General features: G+C 34.8%; 1 long non-coding RNA gene across 1 annotated transcript in view; it reads left to right on the forward strand.

Moving 5' to 3' along the window:
- Positions 1 to 7,787: 7,787 nt before the first annotated feature.
- LOC122071560 overlaps positions 7,788 to 9,081 on the forward strand; it is a 2,239-nt gene continuing 945 nt past the window's right edge. Inside the window, exon 1 of the long non-coding RNA XR_006138207.1 lies at positions 7,788 to 8,385. This is a non-coding gene — a long non-coding RNA (uncharacterized LOC122071560). The remainder of the gene's footprint in view (positions 8,386 to 9,081) is intronic.

Here is a 9,081-nt window from a genome sequence, read left to right on the forward strand (position 1 = left end):
CAAAATAAAATAAAAAAACATAAAAATCAAGTTTAAAAATAATCATATCTAGTTTAAGGTTAAAAAGTCCTTTTGATGATCATTTGGCCACTATTATTTCAATGCAAAACCAGATTAACTGAAATAAAAATAAAATAAAATAAACGCACGTGCTTTAATTCAAGCCTTGTTCGTTCAAAAGAGTGTTCCCGAGCTCAGGACATGTAAACTCCTAGAAGCTCAGACTAATCATAAGCTTGAATTCTTTAATTAGCTTAATTACTATGATTTTGGGATGCTTATTTCAGGATTTGCATCGGTCATTTTGACTGAAAACAATTAGATTGATTTAAAATTAGAATAAACAATTTGTTTATCCTGAATAAAGGCATCAGTTGACGAGGGCCCACAATTTACAAAGCCCGTATGACAATTTCTCAAAAATCCAACGCCCAATGAACACTTATGAAACGTCCTAACAGAAGATGGGAATCCCACATCCATCTCATGGAACAAAGCTCAACCGAATACAAACACTAGAACCAGTCAATCCGAGCAAAGAGATTAACCCTTGTAATGGCAAAATTATCCTCTGCACTCTGCAGTAAGTGCCGTCACACAGTGAGCATCCGATGGCCGAGACAATATCAAGACATATGTCCGGACTAGAACCAGTCAATCCGAGCAAAGAGATTAACCCTTGTAATGCAATAGGAGTTTTCCGTTAAATAAAGTTAAGTTTTCCAGAGAGAGATAGCTAAGTTTCCAAAAACAAAAAGAGAGAATTTAGTAAATATAAATTTTCTACTAGCTAAGAAATTAGCTGCATAGAAAGTTTCCACATAACTGAGGAATTTATAGGGAAGGGACTTTATTAGGATGAAAGAGGACATGAATAAATAGAAGGAGACAACACAATTTTCTAAAACTAAGGATCTTTTTATTAAAAATATATTTCTTATTAATTATACGTAGATATCCTCTTCTTTTTCTTTTTTTGATAATTATATTTAGGTATATTTTTTTTTAGTAATTATAATTAGGTTTTTTTTTTTTTTGTAATTTTATTTAGGTATGTTAAATTAAAAATTACTGAAATTTGACTAAGGTATCTTCTCGGAGGGAGGAACAAAGGTTATATACTTATCACTTATGGGATAAAGTTTTTCTTCCGAGAGTGACCCCTGTGTCATACACATACAGGGTGCAATAACCATCATGCCCCTCCTGGGGTGGACCCTATGTCTAGGCACAAGGATCGCTCTCGAACAAAAAACACTTGCCATATACTTATATGAAAGTTTGCTTTTTTGGTAGACTTATATAGAAATTGGTTTTTGATAAAGGACTTATATAGAAGTCCAGCCCGAGAAGAACGAGGGTCATGTATAAATGGAAGGAATAATTAAAATTTCTTATAAAATCATTGCAAGAAAGAGAGACAGAGAGAAACAGGAACCCCTATGAAAGAAGATGACTATGTTTCCAAAAACATACCCTTAGTTTTTAGGGAAACTACTAGTGTAGATTTGTATAAATAGGTGATATGTTTCATTCCCTACCCATATCCATTCTTTGCTCTCTCTAACAATGGAGAAAACTCAAAGGTCTTCCATCCTAACAGTTGTGTTCTTGGTTGGGTTCCTGTTTGGAGCGTTACTACAAGCCTCTCATGGTGCACGCATTGCTGGTTTCGCCACTGGATATCATATTGATTCAGAAATAGGGTATCCTGCTATAGGAAGGGATTTACCACGAAATTCACCACCTGGTCAAGCCAATCCTCCACAAAGAGGTTGTAATCCACAGAAAGGTTGCAGAGGTGGTGGTGGTGTTCCACCATCAAAGGATGCACATCTATGAAATATCATATCATATTTAGTTCATATGCATATATGAAAAGAATGATACGTAGTGGTCAATAAGTAAAACTCATTATGAAGAGTATTCTTTTGAATAAGACACTTTATTTTGAAGATTTCTGCTCCAAAATCTATGTGCATGGTTTGATTGATGAATTTTTTTTTTTTTATTATTATTTTTTTTTAATCCAAGCTATTGAGAAAATAAAGTAGATATGTAAATCGATTGGATAAAAACGAAAGTGACTAGATCCCGATATACCCTCATTGGATACAAATACCCTTAGATGGATATGGATGCGAATCAAATTTGGTTTTTTCTTCGGTTACGATTTGTTATCAATTCATGTCTCCATAGTGTGGAGATGACCCATTGAGTTGATAATATAGAGGGTACACAAGGATTTTCAAAAGGAAGCATTAGAGTCAAATAATGGTTGTGATCCTGATGTCCTTACAAACTAGTCCATCCAGTTATGAGAAGTTTTCTGCAAAAGAGTGTCGCATTAAAAAGGCCCCATACTATTTTCGCACCCGTGATGAGGCTACTTAACTCTTCCATGTTATTTTTTCCCAATTGCAAAAGCTTTACTTTCTATATTATATGAATTATGTTGCAAGGTTAGTCCTGCTTGATTTAGAGATCTCTCTTCTTTTCTTTTAATCAGATCAGATAGATTATATTCTTAATTATCTGAAATCAGATCCGGATACCTTTCATCGAATATGAATACCCTTAAACAAATATGAATCGTAACTCAAAAAAAAAGAACCTGAGATACGGCTCCAACTTTCCTTGAGACTGTTACCGAGAAGTCTTCTTCATAGTTCGGAGGATTATTCGGTGGCAGAAAGAAGCAGGAACCGGGACAAGTACTGGTGGTGCTGATGGAGGCAGGAAAGAAATTTTGGAGAGCCTTGACACACCGATTCCTTGTTTCTGGTTTAAGTGAGAAAAATGGGAGGAGTCAAGTCGTGGTAAGACAGGTTTGGTTTATGGGTTTGCCTAGTACCTACATTGAAAATCGTATAAAAAAATAAAATGATTCATCCCTACAAAAATTGAAATTGGTTTATGGGTTTTCATTAAATTGGTAGAAAATCGATTCAGAGCAGACTGATCGAATATAAAAATCAAATCAAAATTTAAAAAATTTCAATAAAAATTGAAAAAAAAAATTTATAAAGAAAACATGTTTTTAGTATATATCTATAAATTCGAAATTGATTTTTGTCTTAACGTTTTCGTTCAATTTTGAAATCGGTTCAACCTGACCTAAACCAAAACCGAATTAACTGTCAATACCTAGATCGGATCAAAATTGGACGGAATCAGTCCCTAAAACCCTAGAATTGATCTTCAAATTTGTAAACCCAATAAATCCAGTTCTGAATACCCAAGAATTGGCTGTTCTAGAATGATCGGAATCAGTATTGGTCATTGTCGATTCCAATCTGAATCGATCAAGGATTTTAAACTCAATATCAAAGATTGAATAGAGTCAATCCTGATCTTCAAATTTGGATTTTAAACTTGAAATCGAAGATCTAATCAATCTCTGCCAATTTCAATTAGATCAGATGGGATTTGACCAAAATTTTGGGTCTGAGGAGAGTCATAATGTATGTAGCCTAGTTAAACTCCTCATTTCTTAGGTCATGTGTTTCTCTTAATTTAACCCCACCACTACTAGGTTGCAATGGAATAATTTCACATTGTGTGAGGTCTTGCGGTCAGGCTTTAAAAAATATGTAAATTAGGTAAAATGGTTTTCTTGTATGATTATTTATCTATAATTTGTTAAGATATTTTTCAAAATTGAAAGCTATAGAGAGAGAGAGAGAGAGGGGGGGGGGAAATCATTGTATTAACCTAAATTTCCATTCACATCAACAGAAACACATAATTTTATTTTTCTAATATCCTTCTTCTAGTTCAGGTCCAGGATTTAGCTTGAAGATTATCAACCACTTTCTTGTCAAGTTGGAAGGCTTTGGCAAGAAGAACATCTGATAAGGAAGGCTCCGATCCAAAGACAGCATTTCCCACGGTGATGAGACCAGAATTCTGACTATTTGGGTGATGAGGCGATTTTCAGTGTTGGAGGTTATGAAGCCAACATATAGGGTACCCCTTAAGTCTGTTAGGATCTCTATACCTCGAAGGTGTATGTGTGGAGGGTTGAGACCATATGGTCAAAGTCTATGTGACCCATGGATATGCCTAGTGTGTTGAGTCCAGTAATATATTTGCCGGAGTATTTTCAACCCAAGTCTGTTCGAGGTGTTCCCAGCTATTTTGAGCCTTTGTTAAGAAGAAATCATCGGCTGTGGCAAGCTTTGGGTCCTTGCAGAATTTCGCATTCACGAACACTGAAATAAAACTTTTTCATTAGTTTGGCCTATGCGTCTAGCGTTTCCTAAGTTAGATGGCTGAGTTCTTTCACCTAGTTCATTTTTAAGTGAAAGAAGTCTTAAAGGTGGTACAACCCTAGGCCAAGACATAGAGAGGGCAGAATGACTGCCCCACCCCTCATAAAAGTCTGAAAACCTGGTCTTATTGATGCTCCACATGCTATTGACACCCCATGTTGACCTAAGTGTCTATGCCCACACACAACAAGTATGAAAAGACTACACTACCCCTTACTTGCCTTTTAATTGGTTGAGAACGCTAACGGGCCGGGTCATGTGGTGTTCTCTCACCCTTTTTTTTTTTAATTATTTATTTGTTGATTGATGAATGCTAGTATTACGAAAATAAATCTTTACAAATTCTAGGAACATCATAACTAGCATACACGTCAGCTTTGTGATATATACAATGAAATTATTAGCATTTTATTATTATTATTATTATTATTATTTATGCAAGTTGGACCCACCACTATCATGATCCAAAGGGGAAGTGGGCACCCACTAAGGCCTAATGGATAGGAAGTAAGGGGGGAATAATGGTGCATGGTAGTATCAGTGCACTTACTAGGGGAGTTGATCCAGTTAAGGATGTGAATTTAAAACCGAAACCAAATCAATCTGTTTACACTGAAACAGTAAAATCGTTTAGTAAATAGTATGGTTATGGTTTCAAGTTTCAGGCCGATTAGCTAAATGGGTTAAAACCAAACTGAGCCATTTAACTCGTGGTTTCAAACCGAATTGAAACCTTGAAAATCGAACCATTTAAACTGTCAAAACTTATCCGATTAACCCGTTTAAAGATTAAATAAGGTAGTTGCAAAATATCATTAATATTTCATTTGATTCAAAGCTTGAGTGTTGCAAGCCTGCAAGTAATTCTAGAGGTAGCTTTCTCATCGTTTGGAATGCCGATTAAATTAATCCAACGCACTAAGTAGAATGTACATTGATAAAAATGCAATTTTTGCTTATACCGGCGTATTAAATATATATTTTTCAATATTATAACACATTATTTGGGAGGAGGGGAGAAAAAGAAAATCCCTGCTGTAAGCATTACTTACTTACTTGTTAGATGCGTTTGAAACTTGTTTCTATCAAAATATTTTCTTTTGCTTAGTTGTTTGGTTGTTTAAATAAAACATAATGATTTGCATTTCACATTCTCAAGATTGAATCATTTATCATCAAAAGCAAATTTTAGTAAACATACAAATAAACTAGCAAGCCGATTGCTATCCATTTGGAAACTGTATGGAATAAACCGAAACCGAAACCATTTAAAACCATGAAACCGAAACCGTTTAAAAACTGTGGAAACCAAAACCGTTTACTAAATGGTTGCCGTTTCAGAAAGTGCAACCGTTTAGTAAGTAGTGCGGTTATGGTTTCAGCCAAAATATATATGAATCAAACGAAACCGAACCAATTAACACCCTTAGATCCAGTGATCAATCTCTGAGCACCCTCTTAATTTTTTTTTTTTTTTTTTGCTAACCACGAGTAATCAGGCCTTTGGCCTAACTAGTCCTACGGGTCCATACTGACCCCACAACCACATGGACAGGGTCATACCGGAGTTGAATGAGAACCATTCAATTTCAATTTTCACTAAAAGCAGTGAAGAGCACTAAATACCCCCCGTGTGAGCACCCTCTTAAGTGAGCAGTAAACATTCATATCTTCACGATGTAACCAATATATATATATATATATATATCTTTCCCATTAAGAAGAGATTTTAGTAAAAAAAAAAAATTAGATTTCATAATAAAAGTGACATAAATGGTAAGAGGATTCCAGGATTTTTAGGAAGAAGCTAGATTTTATTATAAAAAAAAAAAAAAATTATTATCTTTCCTAATAAGAAGGGATTTTAAAAAAAATTAGATTTCTTAATAAAAGTGACATAAATGGTAGGAGGATGCCAGGATTTTTCAAGAAGAAGCTAGATTTTATTACTCAAAAAAAGAGGTATCTTTCCTAATAAGAAGGGATTTTCATAAAAAAAAATTAGATTTCATAATAAAAGTGACAAAAATGGTAGGAGGATGCCAGGATTTTTTGGAAGAAGCTAGATTTTATCACTAAAAAAAAAATTTATCTTTCCTAATAAGAAGGGATTTTAGTAAAAAAAAAATTAGATTTCTTAATAAAAGTGACATAAATGGTAGGAGGATGCCAGGATTTTTAGGAAGAAGCAAGATTTTATTACCAAAAAAAAAGGATATCAAAGGATAGAAACGAAAGTGATTAGATTCGGATATCATCTCCGGATATCATCTCAACCTTTAGATGGATAAGGATGTGAATCAAATTTCGTTCTCCCCCAAATATGATTAGCTATCAATTCATGTTTCCATAGTGTGGAGGTGACCCATCAAATTGATAACATAGAGGGTACACATAGACTTTCAAGAGGAAGCATCAGAGTGGAATAATTGCGATGGTTTTGATGTCTTTAGAAACCTGATCATCTAGTCATGAGAAGCTTTTTGTGCAATGTTGCACTAAAAAGGCCCCGTGCTATTTTCGTTCCCATGATTAGGCTACTTAACTCTTCTATAGTAACTTTTCTCAATTGCAAAAGCTTTACCTTCTATATTACATGAATTATATTGCAGGTTTTGTCCTGCTGAATTTAGCGGGTCTGACTCTCGCTTCCTTACTTTTGGTCTAACCAAAGAATGTTGTAGTGGTTGCCTTCCTCATGTCTTTGTCTTTTCTCCTTCATACATAAAAAGTAACTATGAAAAATTTTTTGTTTTTATCTTTTTTTCTTATTCTTTAGAACCTGTCAAACTTCAAGAACAAAATTATTAGTTGCATATTTTCTTATTATTAATTAGATTTGAATCGGATAGATTATATTCTTGATTATCTAAATTCAGATCCAGATACTTCTGACCAAATATGAATTCTCTTGAACAAATATGAACTATAACTCAAAAGAAAGAATCTGAGATATGGCTCGACTTCCATTTGAGACTGCTATTGCGTCTTCTCCTTCATGGTTTGGAGGGTTATGTTGGTGTACGATATCTTATATTCCCATCTCAACAGAACAGAATGGTGGTCCTAAGAATGTAGGCAATCTTACCGAACCTCATAAACCTATACATTGTATGTTCTTATTTTTCCATTATTTGCATCAATTTTAGGATTGTAGTAACTGTTTGTCTACATGTTATTCGATGGCAGCAAGAAGAAAGAATAGTAGAGGTGGTACTGGTGGTGTCATGACAGAATTTTAAAGAGACTTGATATGCCGATCCTTCCTTCTAGTTCAAGTGAGATGAATGGGAGGAGTTAAGTTGTGGTAATACAGGTTTTGTTTAAGGGTTTGTCTCGTTGTAGCCTAGAATGATTCAGCCTTACAAAAATTGAAACTGGTTTGGTTTTCATTAAACCGGTAGAAAATTGATTCAGAGCAAACTGATCTAATATAAAAATCAAATCGAAATCTGAAAATTTTGAAAATTTTCAAAAAAAAAAAAATATATATATATATATAGAGAGAGAGAGAGAGAGAGAGAGAGGGATAGGTATGCTAGCGTAGTACCTAGGAATTAAGAATGCTTGCGGTATTTTGACTATAGGATTTGATCAACATGAATTGAACCATTGGATGGAGAGAAGATATACAATTTCAATTCACGGTTGCAACACCATTCCTCTTTCTCTTTCTCTCTCTTCTCACGGGAAAAAGTCATACATTTCACCTAGCGTAGTAGATCAATAATTATTCGTTGAGGTATCTTTGAATCGTAGGAATTAAAACTCATTGAACTCCTCGTAAATTAATTGATTTCTGGAAACAAAAATTGAACTGAACTTACCTCGTAATCGAGATTTGAGAGAAGATCAACGTTTTCAACATCAGCAACAGCAGCGGCGGCAACAGCAACGGCAACAGCAACGTAAGCCATCTCTCTTTTTCTCTCTCTACTAGTTTTCCCCCTTTCTTCTATCAATTTGCAGAGAGCTGCGTGAACATCAGCGACAATTTTTTTTCCCTTTCTTCTATCGATTTGGAGAGTGCAGCTTGAACATCAGCAATAACTACGGTAGCAACAGCAACAGCGGCAGCGGGAGCGGCGGTAGCAGCAGCGGCAACAACAACGTAAGCCATCTCTCTCTCTCTCTCTACTGGTTTTTCCCCTTTCTTCTATCGATTTGCAGAGAGTGGCGTGAACATCGGCAGCAGCAGTGAGGGGTCGTGGTCGAAATCTCGATCTGGATTTTGTGATTTCCAACGATAAACTTGCTGGCCCGAGTCTCCACCGGTGTTGTAGGAACATTTAAACTTTCCTGTGACGGTGATGCTTCAGGCACACTAGCCGGAGAAGGAGTCGTGGTTGGAGGAATAGTACCGTGGAGCGGCGGTATTGGACAGGTTTTGTAAGACGTCGACCTATAAACGGATGAGATTTTTTATGTTTCAGCTAAAGGTTAAAATTTCTCTAACATACCTGTTCTTTTCCCATATATATATATATATATATATATATATATATTAGTACATATATCCTATAAACGGATGAGATTTTTTATGTTTCATCTAAAGGTTAAAATTTCTCCTATAAACGGATGAGATTTTTTATGTTTCATCTAAAGGTTAAAATTTCTCTAACATACCTATTATTTTCCCATATATATATATATATATATATATATATATATATATATATTAGTACATATATGTAAAATCGAAACCAAACTTTGTCTTTATGAGTTGGTTTCAATTTGATATAATACTAGATTGAAATCCGTTCAACCTAATCAAAACTTACACCGAACTAACTGTTGACACTTAGAT

This window comes from Macadamia integrifolia, chromosome 2 (assembly GCF_013358625.1).
Source record: "Macadamia integrifolia cultivar HAES 741 chromosome 2, SCU_Mint_v3, whole genome shotgun sequence".
NCBI classification, from domain to species: domain Eukaryota; kingdom Viridiplantae; phylum Streptophyta; class Magnoliopsida; order Proteales; family Proteaceae; genus Macadamia; species Macadamia integrifolia.